This window comes from Magallana gigas, chromosome 1, assembly GCF_963853765.1.
Source record: "Magallana gigas chromosome 1, xbMagGiga1.1, whole genome shotgun sequence".
NCBI classification, from domain to species: domain Eukaryota; kingdom Metazoa; phylum Mollusca; class Bivalvia; order Ostreida; family Ostreidae; genus Magallana; species Magallana gigas.
The window spans coordinates 75111516-75127913 of NC_088853.1; the positions used below are offsets into that span (position 1 = coordinate 75111516).

General features: G+C 35.9%; 1 protein-coding gene and 1 long non-coding RNA gene across 3 annotated transcripts in view; both read right to left on the reverse strand.

Moving 5' to 3' along the window:
• The window catches only part of LOC109618161 (uncharacterized), a 451180-nt gene that overhangs the window by 326020 nt on the left and 108762 nt on the right, over positions 1–16398 (reverse strand). The window lies entirely within an intron of this gene.
• Positions 1358–13714, reverse strand: LOC136272862 (uncharacterized). 2 transcript variants are annotated; one of them, XR_010710907.1, is made up of 3 exons: positions 13248–13714; positions 12522–12576; positions 1358–1576 (listed from the first exon to the last, which is right to left on the reverse strand). It is a non-coding gene; the product is annotated as an uncharacterized lncRNA (long non-coding RNA). The 2 variants fall into 2 exon arrangements; XR_010710905.1 differs by lacking the exon at positions 1358–1576 and adding an exon at positions 4260–6752.

Here is a 16398-nt window from a genome sequence, read left to right on the forward strand (position 1 = left end):
TTGTCTCACTTTCTCTCACATTCTTCATTAATCTCTCTCACTCCCTCTCTCTCTATCTCTTAGATATTTAGTATTTTCAGACATTTCTCCCAGTCCTACCCACATATATGCCAATTTTCTGTGTCTATTTCTCTATCAAACAGATGTATGTTCACCCCTCTCTCTCTCTCTCTCTCTCTCTCTGACTTTTTCTGCTAAACATGTACTCTTTGTTCCTTTCTCCAACATAACAATGACTTAGTTTTAGGTCTGTTTTAGAGAAGTATATAGGCTTACCCAAAATTTGCATTTTGTCTGATCCTATTGTAACTTTTTTGTGAAATGTGACACTATCTAAACTGAGCTCTCATTCCGATGGATAGTGTATAAACTACATGCAAAATGCAGTTTTTTCTTTACCCCAGGTAGAGAACAGACTTTAACTGTTTGTCTAACTAATATGAACTCTCTTTCTCTGTCCTCTCTCTCCCTCTCTCCTCTCTCTCTCTCTCTCTCTTCTCTCTCTCTCTCTCTCTCTCTCTCTCTCTCTCTCTCAGCTAAACTCTTGTACTCTTGCTGCTTTTACTTTTTTAATATATGTAAAATGGGAACTTTCCAAATATGAGGTTATTTATATTAACTACTGGCCTATAATATATTATCGGCTATCCCCCTCACCCTGGCTGATTGTTTCAATCTCTCCCAAGAAGATAATTAAATATCCCTCCCCTGACATTACCACTAGGATATGCTATTCTTGTTTACAGATCAACCATCAAATGGGGATGAGGGCAATAGTTATATTGTCAGTACCTTGGTAAGAAATTGATGCAGTCCTCGACCTAGGCCTTCGGGCAACAGATCTTACCCCAGGACTAACACAATGACTACTGCCCTCATACCCATTTAAAAGATGAATACTATAATGTCTATGAATGACACACGACAACGAACTTGTGATAGCAATGGGTCTCCTGAATGACTCAGGTGACCTAAAAATACAGAGTTTAGCTACACAAACATAGGGATATTACATGAATACTATATAGCTACACAAACATAGTGATATTACATGAATACTATACCACATAAACTCTTTCTTTGCTCCATCAGTCCACTCTTTATTGATACACAAGGAACCTGTAAAGATACCTCAAACTATTATACTGTTATTTTCTTAATACATGTTCAAGTTGCAAAACCTATTGTCTTTTTTTAATAAGTTTACGAGATTGATGCAGAGCAAAATCAATACCACATAAAAACCCTATGTTGAAGACAAGCTAATACAGTGAAGATGAGTTAATACAGTGAAGTCTCCGATTCCCGGTCGTCTCTGATTCCCAGACACTCCTATAAGTTTCATGTCACACTGTAAAGAAGCAGAAAAAACTTTATAAATACACTGATCACTAACAATGGGCCTTTCTGTATTTGATCAGCAAAAAAATATTTGAAGGTAAACATTTAAAGTCCAAGGAACGAATTAGGAATCAACATGATCAAGCGCTTTTGAGATGGAGATTTTCACAGGTCTTTGACATACTACTTTCACTATTTAGCGGTTGATGTAAAAGTTATGGTCGATTTTTAATAGCTGAAAAATATTGCACATGCATTCACTTATATGTCAACAATTGTTCATAACAATAAGTGCTGAATTAAATTTACAATTATCAATAAATCAAACTGAAGGAGTTGCCAAATTGCAGTGTACAATTCACCCCCCCCCCCCTTTTTCCGTTCTTTTGTACAAGGATTGAATTCTTATATGAACTTGACCCTCGATATTTGAACTTGAAATTAATATTTCTTTTTTAAAGAACACCTAACAAAGTGTTACAACCTTTTGTCAGATATTTTTGAAAGTCTGAAACTCTGCCTGCCATTTGACTCCAGACCATGTTTTAGACTACGCCTCCGAATAAAAATTCCAGCTCCAGTTAAACTCTGTAGAACTTTGCGAAAATTCATGGGATTGTTTCTCACACCTAAATCTAATTGCCCTACAAATTTGAAACGAAATGAACCATATTGAAGAAAGTTATCCACTCCAGCGGCATCAAACCATCGTCCCGAGAAACGAAATTTCAACGCTTCGATCTTTGTATCTAATAAATTCATGCTCAAATTTCACTAAATATCTGTTTTTACATTTCTTCCAGTTTGTTTATTTACCGACTTGGCTGAAATACATGACTGGCCTTAATTCAGTTAAGATTTTCCTACTTGTAATCCACAAATGCATGACAGTTAATAGATTTCTAAGCACATGCATTTCAAATCAACAGGAGAATGTGCATCAGTTGAGCCGACGTGACATTCCACACCTTCAAATACCCGCTGGCGACCAGAGTTTGACCTGGCTTGTTTTTTTTCTTAGTCAACGCTATACGGCCACATTGTTTACAAACAGCACTGATTTTTATTAATAAACTGATGAACAAATACTGTTCTCTCAACCAATAACTATAGGCGCCTATCTATTCTAAAGGTTTCACAACATTGGGTATCAACTTCAGATGGACGGAAGAACGCTCCATTTCTTCTTTCTATCATCATCCAAATTGACTACACATTTCAACAAATTTTACCTTCTATCAAGTAGCAAGCGAAATATCGTAGTGGCTACACTCTCACCTACAAATCTTGGGGTTCTCGGTTCGATACCCCATTGCAGAAATATTTATTTTTTTCGAATATTGATTTTTCTCTAATTACTCAAAAAACATTGTGTGGTTAACATAGGAATACCGGTAGATGTGCATATTTGCAGGAAGTCCTTATCTGATGATGTTATTTGCAAGTTATTCTCTTTATCAGATTTAACCTAATATTATGAAACTTGTGGCAATTCCCTTGAGTCATTTCTCACATATATTTGAAAACAACCATCGCTGATATTGAAAATTGATTTTTTCTTGGTAAATGGATGAAATGTAACATTCTTATTCACAAAAAGGCATGCTGCTATACATGTGATTTCTTGTTTTCATGAAACAATAAGCCTATAATCATATTTAGTGAATATCTTATCTATTTTGGGTTCTAGTCTCCTTTTAACTTTGCTAAAATAGTAAGACCTACAAGTGTGATGTCTGCTCTTAATTAAAATGAAATTCAAACACACCCGGGTACCTTGGGACAGATGAGAATTCCATGAAAAATGTTCAAATTTTACATGTTTCTCTACATTTTTGATGCATATATACAATAAAAGGGTAAACATTTGTTGTTTCTTGATCATTTCAAGAGTAATTATTATAGCAGATGTTATTTCAAGGTCAAATGTACATTTACATATCCAACATGTAATGGTAATTCAGTGATTGGGAAGGCCAAAAATGTCAATGGGACTATGGCCCCACAGTTATTAATTTTAATGGGCCATTTTCATAATGAAAGGGCCATCTATTTATTCATTGGGGCCATTTTGTAAAATTGAAATTATCAAGGACCAACCTAGAGCAAAACAACTTCTATAAAATTTAAAAACTCAATCAATTGGTTAAATTTCATTTATTTGATGTGTATATACATTTTACTGATGCAATTTTTGTAATGGTGTTTGCTTAATGATAAATAAAATCAGTCTCTTACTTCTGTGTTTTTTGGAGGTATTAGTCAAACCCTTTGACCCAATTATTACCGTTATGTATAGAATCTTTCAAACTTTGAAGATAACTGTAGGGAACAGTTTTTCTCATAATTTAAACATTAATTTTGCGAGTTATTAACTAATTACAAGTTACAACTAATTGTAGTATCGACACTTAAATAAATAAACATCGGTTCAATGCACAGTGCGGTTGCATCACCCGTTTTTATAACCCCTACAGTAACGATAAGCATGGTAAGAGGGTCGTGAGTTTTAATAATCATAACAGGGATTAATTGAGGCTGTGAAAACGTCTTTTCAATTAGATAATCATCATTTTACTGCATTTGGGGTTAGTTTACATAATTGAGAACTCAGAATACTGGGCGACTTCAACTTTTCTTTCGGAGAAATTCTGGAATGATCTACCACGCATAAATGAGTGGAAACGTTTTTATTGGTTGTTTATTTCTGTTTTACCAAACACGACCAATGAAATTTGATGTTTTAAAACGAATTATTAAAAGACGATTAGGTAAGTCGTACAGAGTAAATTTCCAGCGGACATCGCTTAAACTTTTATAACCGATCAGAAATTTGAGTGCGCACTTCGGCGCTTAGAGTAATTGATTTAATGCGCCATTTTTCTCTTTAATGCGACTATGGCGCGTGGCGCGGGTCCTTCCCAATCACTGACGGTAATGGAGACAATTGGAAAGAGGGGGTGGCTTTTTGAATTCTGTAAATATATCTAAAATATAACTTTTGGGTAGGAGGAAAAAACTTGAATTGTTTGACATATATATTTTGATAACTGCATTTGTCTACATGTGAATTTTATTTGAAAGAAAAATATGCTGTTTTAAAAAAATTGGGTTATATAAGTCAGGTTGCTTAATGTTATTAAATGTTTTATGAAATCGGACAGCAAAATTGCTGCAAATTTATAATTTAAATGATTCAATTGATCGAAACTGTTTTACAGTATTAATTCTTATCTCGGTAATTAACGTAAGCCTATTAATTGTCATCAGGATAGGAAATACCTACTTTCTAAGCCAATTTACTCTAGTGGTAGTCATTTTACACATTTAAAAGGGAGTTACTCCCCTTGTATATTATAGATAATAAATCATGTAATGACATATATAACCAACAAAATCATCCATTTTACCAAAATATACTACAAATGTACTTATGGTACAAAATCCATTCAAAATTACAGTTCAATGAGAAATCTGAAAATGCCATGTAGTCTTGAAAGTGGCACAGGACAGTTTTTTTAATACATTTCATTGTAGTCGGGGAACGTGTGTCTTCGGAACTCTGTAACTAGAATTTCCTCAGTTCCCATTCAGCACAAATACCTTTAATTTACTCTTCATGAGGCCAATCACTAATTTCTGAAGAAAATTACTAGTCAAAACCTGTAAAATTCTCTACATACTGGATTTTTTGAGATTTTGACCCTTTCATATTTTGCTAATTTTTCATGATTTTTCAGCTTTTTAGACCTCCCCCAGCCAATTCCCTGCAAAGGGTTGACCTTCTGTACCATGTGCATGTTGCACCATCACATGTCAGAAACTTACTGGTGTATAGTTTATAATGTCCCATCCACCTACTTTTCGTGTTATTTACCCTCCCGTCTGTAACTTGCATTTTCACTGTGTAAAGTCAACACAACAGTCATAGCCGCAGGTTTCGCATTTTATTTCTGAATCTCATTTTTATGTACCTAAAATATGGGGCCTACATATTGCATATCAATTTCGACAAGAGACATCCCTCTAACTAATGATAAGGCAAAAAAAAAAATATGTGTGTTTCCGGTTTCCCGACCGACCCTATTTTTTATTCCAAATCCAGATTATCAACCGTAATTGGTTTAAACAATACAGTCTTTACAAATCAGAGTTTAAAAAACGCTTGTAACAATTGAATAGAAAACACCACTTATCAAAGCGTTTTAAAGATTTCTAAGTGCAGATTGACAGCATGGATGAAAGTTATCCTTGGTTATTTTAGCTAAATTATCAATGCAAAAAATAGTTTTTTTAGGGCAGTAATGTGTTCAAAATTAATATAAAGATGTACATGAAAAAAGCAGAAGCAAAGTTTTTTTTATATTTCTGGGTGTGGAGACTGCAGACATCTTAAGTCTTTGAATAGGCCTAACAATCATTAACATTATAAATATGATTTTAAAATGCTGCATTTCAGTTGCAAATGAAATTTTTAAAATTAGTCTTAAACCATTAATGATGTATTCATTTTTTTTTTTAAATTATTGAAAAGATTTAATTCTAAGGCTCTCGTTTGATCAACCAGAATTTCCTCTGTTCATGAAATCAACACCTACAGTTATGATATTAATGTGTACTGTTATGTCAGATAACCAAGAAAATAGAACTAATAACTATTATTAATATAATATATTTGTGAAAATGAGCATTATACTCAGTTAATCTATAGTGGCTGTCATATTTATATTTTCTATTTACATAAAAATAAAAATAAAATCTTCGTATACATTCCAAATTAATCTAAGATTTAAGAAAGCTTTAATTCTGTAACAGTTGTCACTATTCACAATTGGTCCACCTGTAAAATACATTTTATTAATGTATAGAAAAATCATATGCTAGGAAAGGAAAAAAAACCCTGAAAAGCTCATTAAAAAAAAAAAACCGACTTACCTACCCTATTTTAATATCTGATGAAATAGGAAACACACATATTCTTTTTTTGGCCTAATCATTAAAACTCATTTCATGAATTTCAGCAACACTAATAAGCCTTTAAGTACAGCAATTCTCAATTTTACAAAAAAAATGATGGGTACTTTATCTGAAACTGTCCCTTGCTACCTATTGCCCTTTGATTTACTCTCTCTCTCTCTCTCTCTCTCTCTCTCTCTCTCTATCTCTCTCTCTCTCTTTTCTGAGCAACGTGTACTCTGACTTTCTTTTTCTCACTATAACTGACTTTCTCCATTAAACATTACATGTTCTCTCTCTCTCCTCTCTCTCCTCTCTCTCCACTCTCTTTCTCTCTCTCTCTCTCTTTCCTCTCTCTCTCAAATTCTTTGACGTTCGTTGATACCTAAATAACACTAAGTTGACAATGATGCAAGGTATGTGTAATTCTTGCTGCGCTCGCCACAACAGTAGCACTGTAAAACATATCAAAATACATGTAAATGCAGTTTTTCTTTACCCCAGGTAGAGAACAGACTATAACTTTATCAAAACACAAATCACACCTACCGGGGTAATTATCAAATATACAGTGTATGTATAATGTGAACTTTCAAAATTTTACACGATATACATTGATATTATTTACAGTTCTTACCCATGGACTAACACAATGACTACTGCCCTCATACCCACTTGAGAGATGTATACCATAATGTCTATGAATGACACACGACAACAAACGCAAGGCATCCAAATTGATTACACAACTCAACAAATTTTACTTTCTATCAAGTAGAAAGTGAAATAGCAAAGTGGCAACACTCTTGCCTACAAATCTTAGGGTTCTCGGTTCGATACCGCATTGGAGAAATAAACTTTTTTCCGATATTCATTTTTCTCTAATTATTCAACTCAAGATTTATCAACATTTTTAGACATTTTTTTTATTCATTATAAAATGTGGAAAGACCTCTTATTGTTCCGTGAACAATTAGTCTACTAGTTGTTTAATGTAAATAAAAATTGTTACTGGTGTGATTTTGGTCCTCTCTGTCACCTATTGTTTACATTCACAAGTTTATATATCTATTAACCACAACACAGTGTCATTAAAACAGGTATTCCTGACGTACAATAATAAGATGAGTTCTTATCTGACTTCTATACTGGATAACTTGCCCTTGATTCCAAACGATGCCGCTAGGATAATACGAGGCGCGCTTGTAATCAATGACAGCGAACCAGTCTAATCTGACATCTAAACTAGTTCTCTTTCTCACGCGTTCCCTGGGTACATGCATACCGTTAAACAATTGTCACCGGGTTAACAGGTGTGTGACTGTCAGTCAATATATCGGGTCTCAAAAGCTCAGTGGATAGAGCCTTGGCACGGTACGCCAGAGGCCCTGGGTTCGAGTCCTGGTTGAGACTTGACTTTTCACCACCTGTTACATAGAACCAGTCAAATATGACATCCAAACTAGTTCTCCTCTTTCTCACGTGTTCCCTGGGTACGGGCATACCGTTAAACTGTCGTGACTCGGACGTAGCACTGTTAAGGTCTACATTGTGGTCCTGCTGACCAAAACGTACGGGGAATGTTCACTATGATATCACACAAAACAACAAGTCATCAAAAATGGTCAAAAATAAATGAATTCACGATTGTTATCAGCAAAAATATAATTCAGAACTTGTATAAATCTACCCCTAGTCAAAATATAAGAGTGATAAGAAACAAATATAACAAAGTACTATGGTAAGTTTTAGAAAAAAATTGATTGTTATACCCGCACTTTCTAAAGAAAGTGAAAGTAGCACTTAATATGTATGCTGGCATTTCATTATATTGTGCTACTGCTACTACATGTATTATGCATGCTTACCTATATTGGTCAGCATCATAATGATAATCAAATTAAAACACAATTATGAATTCCTTTAGAATTAGCTGATCTTAACTAATCCTTTTCTGCATATGGAAAACACAGACATGTATGTATACACTTGAACCCATTTAATCGAAGAGCTGGGTAAAACTAGTACCCGCTAATGATACCTGCAGACCTGTGTTGTGTACGTAACTTCAGACAAAGATCAGTTATTTGTAACATGCATGTATTGTTATGACCTATTCTTCAAATCCACTTGCACTAGCTATTTTATTAGGTAAATAACAGATTTAAGGTGATGCAGGACACCTGCATATTGTGATGTATATACTTCCTATTGAGATAAACAATAAAGTATATTAAATATTAATTAAATATTTACCCCCCAAATAATGTTACCTAACATTGAAGCGCAATTGGTTAGAGCGTTTACATGTCTGTAAGAGCATTGGGGTCCAAGGTAATTTTACAATTGATATAAATGAATTTTCATGGGGGGTCGGGGGGGGGGGGGGGGGGGGGGGGTCTGGACCCCTCACTCCCAACCCTTCTCTAAATCTGTGCACACGATGATGTACATGTAGGCACACAGAAGCAAATCTAAAACCGGCAACTGCCACGGTGAGGGGGCATAATTTAATTTTTAATTTTGTTTGTAATAATTATATAGACTGTTATACTTTCTATGACATGAAATGTTAAGATTATTGATGAACCGAAAATTCACTGCAAAGAGTTCAACCCAAAATTGCACATAAAGTGCTGCTCATGTGTATTATCATATGGGAAGGGATCTCATCCTTCAGTTATGAAAATTATAATTTTTTAATGTATTACCTGAATTTGCATGTGGCCTTCATTTTCAATTAAACTGGTACAAAACAGTGTTATTTAGGGGCAAACACTTGGTGCGGGTATTACTGTCTAATGACAGCATCTAGTTTTTTTGTCCATTCCAAACAAAACCTATAATATTCATTATTATTATTGGCAGCGGCCATTTTAATTTTTTACGAATACTTCTCTATCTACTTCTACTAAACATGTACTATAATTGCTCTCTGTCTCTCTGTCTCTGTCTCTGTCTCTCTCTCTCTCTGATATTTACTTTTTTCAGACTTTTTCTGCTTAAACCCTAGCATTCTCCTTGCTTTGAAAGAGTGCGTAAAACTTTATTTCATCATCACCGAGTAAAATGGCGAGTCACGTCCACACAGGTCAGACCTCTACAGCGAAATACAATCAACTGTTAAGAGGTCTGTGGCTTATATGGATTGTATGGATAGCGGTGACGATAGAGAAATATTGAGGACAATGTCTATTGATGAGCTGTGTTCAGCTTTAAGAATAACAAATACTCTTTCTTCCTACCTTTCCCATGTCTGCCAGGTTTCTCTGTCTATTTCTCTCCCATACATACTTACTCTTACTCTCTCTCTCTCTCTCTCTCTCTCTCTGACTTTCTCTGCTAAACATGTAGTCTTATTTTCTTAGTTCATTTCTCCAACATCATCATAACTTAGTTTTAGGCCTGTTATAGAAAAGAGGGCTTACCCAAAATTTGCCTTTTGTCTGGTCCTATTGTAACTTTTTTTTAGATGTGACATATCTTTAGTAAGCTCTTATTTACAATGGATTTATAGCGAGTGAAGCGAGCTCTAAGAACCAGTTTGCGCGGGAAAAATAAACCTACAGATTCATCCAACAAATATGTTGTCTACGTCCCATAATGCTTTCTAATGTTTTCACCTGTGGTGTTATGTCAAAAAATGGCCGACATTTACATTCAGGGAGTTACTCTATTACTATGATGAATGAGACCAGGACCCGACATCACGAGGCATGTAATCGCTCTCTCTCTCTCTCTCTCTCTCTCTCTCTCTCATTTTTTGTGCTCTTACAGCACAAGAGCTTTGGTAAGACCCAAGAGATTTCTTACATGCTTCCATACTTCGTTTTGAGTCGAGATACGTAAACAAAGACAAAAAAGGTCATGGATGACGTCACAGTGCTTTTGTGCTATATTTCCAGTGATAAATTTAGAGGTGGATCAAACATCTTTACATAATGCCCTCATACCCACTTAAGAAATGTATGTACTATAATGTCTATGAATGACACACGACAACGAACTTGTGATAGCAATGGGTCTCCTGAATGACTCAGGTGACCTAAAAATACAGAGTTTAGCTACATAATACGGGTTACTGTCGTATCGCCCCAAAGCCAAAGCGCCCCATGCACGAGCGCCCCAATTTTTTTTTAGAGCGCCCCAATTACGTTTCACGAGCGCCCCAAATGTATTCACGAGCGCCCCAAAGTAAAATTATCATTATACCTTACGTCTTGGAAAATTTGCACGAGCGCCCCAAATTGGATTTTCCAATATTGTACTAAAATCGGGATCGTTTTCACTAGCGCCCCAAAATGATTATCCTGATTATGTCTTTCTGCATAGAATCTTGTTGGATTATTTTCTTACGAACGTGCCCTGAAGTTGCCTACGATTTGTAGGAAAAGTATCTTATGATTAGAAAATCATTTCCACGAGTGCCCCAAAATAACTTTTAACTTTGCTCTCAAATCAGCATTCTATGTTGCTATAAAGTTAATATTTGACTACATGTGTAATAAATATTTGAAACCTGATTTTGCTTTAAAATGTATGTTGGAGAATCTCACTTTTACGTTAAATAAGCATCATTTACACGAACGCCCCCCAAATGAGATTATTCTATTTTGAACTAAAATCAACGTTGGTGTGTGAGTCCCCAAGTTTGGATTAATTTCACGAGCGCCCCAAAATGATTTTGTTTATTAGTCCTTATTAATCTTCTATGGAATCTCATTAAACTTACACATTATTATTCCGAGCGCCCCAAAATACATACCTCATTTTTTTTTAATTTCGAGCGCACCAATTCTGTTGAATTGTACAAAGTATTCTTATTTTTGAAGGAAATTTTTAATAATGTCAGATATAATCCAACACAATTGTTCTTCTTCTCTCAAATTTTCCGCGCAAACCCTTAATATGTTTTTAAGCTTACATTTACAGTCAATCATTATATTTATTAGAAAAAAAAAACAACAATGCGCAATAAGTGTATTATATATGTTATAATTGTATTTGCAGTGATATATAGGGCCAATGGGACGGGTGTGTCATTATTTATTTTGTCTTACATATATAGCCTACCGTATGTGTTAAAACATTATAGCTTCCGAAGACAACTGACGATGATGTAATCAGGGACGTATATTGTTAGTATATACGTCCCTGATGAAATAGAAGGGGGTATTCGGAAACATTAAAAGGTGTCAAGGGAGGGGGTATCCTGTCACGGTATCAGGAGAAAACATACCCAGACACGCGGGAGACGTTGGCTTCGTCGCATACCCCTTTGATTAGATGTGTGTACACCATGTACTAGTAATCACTGTGTGTATTGTATGTATACATTGATTGTGTTCGGTATTTTCATAGAAACTATCAATAATGAACTAAAACACACCAAAAGGAAACGTGATATTTATAAAGGAAGCAATAAACAGACCTGTTTACAAATATTGGCATATATTCTTTAAATTAATTATTATTAAACAAGAAAATCTAATTACATGGAAAATTATGATCTAAGTTTGTTCTTATGATTCGAATTTCGTAATAAGTATCCAGTTAAAAGGTATGCATAGTTGTAGGTTCTTCATATTGTCCTTATTTGTAAATTCTTTAATTTGGCGTAAACACCAAGAAACATTTATATAAAGATTCTGTTTATATCTGTATATATGAACATTTGTTAACATAAAATATTACGACCCCCCCCCCCTCCCCATTTTTGAATGTTTTATCTTTAGTCGATAGAATATGAACGATTAAATGCATATATATTTGCATACCTCTTTCCGAGATTCTTTAAAAAATTTAACTAAAGAAACCTCACCGAACAGGGGAATATGTGAGAATATGTGAGAAAATAAATGAGAATATTCACTTACCTTTTTCTTGCAATCGTACGAATGTCAACGAAGGAATAACACCCAACACCCTGGATTCAAATTTTGCTCATAACATTCCAATTATTACTTTGGGGCGCTCGTACGTGAAAAAATTTAATCATGAAAAAAAACCATTTGGGGCGCTCGTGACATACATGTGAAAAAATTTAATCATGAAAAAAAGCAACTTTTGGGGCGCTCGTGACATATATTTGGGGCGCTCGTGAATTGTACTTGGGGCGCACCAAGAAAAATTTGGGGCGCTCGTGCATGGGGCGCTTTGGCTTTGGGGCGAAGTGACCAGCACCCCATAATACATGTAATAGTAACAATACATGACTACTATACCACATATATTCTTTCTTTAGTCAATTAGTTTACTGCATCCCATTACACCAGGAACCTGTAAAGAGACCACAAAATATTACATACTGGTATATTCTAAATAAATATTTCAGTGACAATATCATATTAATTTCCATTTTTCTCAAACTCAGATAAGTAATAAAGGTCAATACTGATTCGTGAATGTATTTACATAAACATTTAAATTGATGTTGTCCTCAAGTTCAACCTAAATATAACATAAATGTTTAGTCTGTCAACTTAAAGATTGAATTGTATAAATATCTTAGATTAATGAGATCTAAAATCACATTGGCCAGTGAATTCGACACATTTTTCAAAAGAAGAATCCTTATTTTCATTTATTAATCTTTTAAACATCAGTGGGGCCAATTTTATATCAAGGGGTCTGGGGGTCACCCAAGGTCACCAGTGGGTCCAGGGCAGAGTGGTTCTGTCTGATGATTGGTCACTCTGAAATCACTGAGATCTACATGTACCGATACATGTTGTTTGTTGACATAAAACAACTTCCCTAAGTTTTCTTAATTTTTAGGGGCCCCTAACAAAAATTTCATCTGACACCAGTACACATTAATTTACTTCAAATATGATTTAATACCAGAACACTGGCCCAAAGGTAACAGGAATTATGTAGACTGAAAACCATGTTTGTCTTTTTCTTCCTCTCATCCACTATATCTATGTAAAACACAAATAAAAACTTACCGGTAGTCATTTGTACAAAGTTGGTTTGGAGAAAATTCGAGACTTTCCGTTCCTTGTTCGGTGGCATAATTAATTCCAAATGTAGACCACATTGTACAATATAAACAGCATTTGAACAAACCTGTACTTTCATTTCTTACACGGGGAACCATTATCGATCTAAATGGGTAAAAATATCCTTCATTTTGCTGCCTGTGATCTATCGTCTGTTCGATATACGTCACAGTGATGCTTGTCGTTTCGGCATCCTACTGTTTCGACCCCAAGTCGTTTTGGTCCCACGGTTTGCCCCAGATAATGAATCATTCAAAAATAAAAAGCTATTAGAATATTTACTTTTAAATGTATTTATCATCAACTTAGTTTTCTTAATTATTCAATCTCATCTATATTTCAGTTATTTACCGGTATATGCTCAAAGAAAACTTATTTTTTTTATGTGTTTGCAAGGGGGGGGGGGGGGGGGGCTGTGGTTGAATACGACATCATGAATAATAGATAAATTTCAAACCTAGAGGAAGAAGAAGGTGTGATGGATCCAGGAATTTACGGAGTGGTTGAGGTGGATCCAGTCCAGGAATTTCTGTACAGTGGGTGTGATGGTGGATCTACTTCTGTAACACAAAATGTCGTGTATAAAGAGACGGAACTCATGCCACAGATGACTTCTAAAGCAATCCTGTATGTCTACATATTTCCAAGTAACATTGGTCAGAATATGTTTTCATATTTTAAAGACTTCTCTTCTTGTATCTTCCTTCCCAGAAGCTGATGTACTCTGTGACTTGTTTACAATGTTTAAGAAGTTTCATCAATTTATCACGCTGTCTTGTTCTGACTGACACCGGAAATCGTGTTTATTTCAGCAGCACAAACATCGCACTTGCTGAACTGAAGTCACTGAACAAAATGTCATCACTTCAATCAAATCAAATTATAAACGTAGAATTGATGAAATTAGAAATCTGACCGCCATTGCCATTATCGCTATAGCCTATATAGAGATATTAAAGAAATAATAAACATTTGCGACAATGCGCCGATCATGAAACCTTTTTTTCCAGGGGGGGGGGGGGTGTTCCAAAGGATAATTGTGTTTGCCGGGGGGGGGGGGGGGGGGGGGTCAGAGACTTTTTTGCGATAATTTATTAAATTTTCCTTGTTCCCGGGGGGGGGGGGGGGGGGTTAGATCCCCGCATTGTAATGGTACCATTATATAGAGATATTAAACAAACGATAAACATTTGCGACAATTACCATGCATGCGCCGATCATGAAACCTTTTCTCAAGGGAGGGGGGGGGGGTCCAAAGGATAATTGTGTGTGCCGGGGGGGGGGGGGGGGGGGTCCGAGACATTTTTGCGATAATTTATTAAATTTTCATTTTTCCCCGGGGGGGGGGGGGGTTAGATCCCCGCATGCCATGATATAGATAGACTTTGCCATGAATCTTATAATCTTAACAAGGAGTTTCTTTTCCCTAGACCGTTTTTCTAATTTACAAATAATACACACAAATAGAGAGCATTGATAGAAAGATAAAGAGGGTACGGAGATATAATAAACGTATGTAATCACTCAATCTGTTTGAATATATGGTACTGAGAAGGGGTTCAATGAAAGATATCACCGATATTATTTCTATTACACTTTGATAAAGTATGAACTATTAAAAAAATTGGCCTATTTTTTGTCAATGCACGGAACTAATTTTTTTTATTACGAAGGGAGGGGGGGTGTATTTGTTTGCCGGATTTGGGTAGGTTGGAGGTCGACTAAGGGGGAGGGGAGGAAACTACAAGGTGCTGGTTCCGTGCTTTGAGTGTTTTAAAATATGAGGATTTTTTTTAAGTAAAATGAAAATAGGGTGCTCGCTGTCACTGAGACTGAAACGCCATATATCTTGATTTGTACACATTTCATTAAAACAGGCTACCTGTATTATACGTAAAATAAAGCGCAGATACTATTGGTATTTGTAAGCGGAGTATGATGTACCTTAATCAGCTGTCGACCTAGATAGTGGTCACTCTTTGAGCTGTGGAGGTTCGGTATCGTGCCAGCGCCGACCATGACACGACATTCAGTTTAGATATATATATTTATATAACATGTATCATTTATATATAAGCATGCACTGGAATCGCGCCATCATTTATAGATCTATATACTGGTCACCATCTTCGCTAGCCAAGGGTTTCTGATCCGCACCGTTCGTGAGAAGCGGTGCGGATCAGAAACCCTTGGCTAGCGAAGATGACTGGTCACCCGAGATCCCTGTCTTTAAGCATTGTAAGGGCGGTCTTTATCGTGCCAACGCCTACCATGACACGACCTACTCTAGATCTTCAACCAACAAAGCTTACAGACCCGTAGCATCAAATGGTGGGGGGGGGGGGGGGTACCCCCATTCCCTTCCCCATTTTTTAAGCGGAAACTTTTCTTAGATCTACATTAGTAAAAAAATAAAGGATAACAATTGCAATGGAAATCTCATCCCCCTAGTTATTGTTTATTATATAGAAGTAAGCCCCTATGTTAAAAATAATAGGAGGTACAGTAATTCAATGAGAATACCAGTAATACCGTGATTACGATGTTACAGTGTTTTGCATGTCCAGAATTGTTTGTAGGTCTGTCCTCCTCCCTGACTCTCAAAAACGATCCTACGTGCCTTGGTCAAAGAAGACCGTGTCCGACATCTCTTGGTGTGTCACTGTATATACTACATGTAGTTGAAAGCTATTTATCTACATGTAGACTGCGATGTCATGACTCCGTGTAAAAAGGGAGATAACTCAAACTATTAACCTTTTTAGTTAGATAAACCCAACGCGTCTCTCTCTCTCTCTCTCTCTCTCTCTCTCTCTCTCTCTCTCTCTCTCTCTCTCTCTCTGCCAATATTCATATACCCGTAGTTCAGTGTTACGGTGTTGGTAACCTCAACCCCAACCTCAACATGAAATAACCAGCGGATGCTGAAGGAATGTATGTTACAGTGTATATATACTACGATCTCATATTGATAGGGTTTTGTTTATAAAAAATATGTTACGGTCCGCTATGCGACATTCTTTTAGATAGTACCTGCAGATTTATAGCTCCAAGTTTCAGGTACGTACCACCGGGGGGGGGGGGGGGGGGTGGAGGG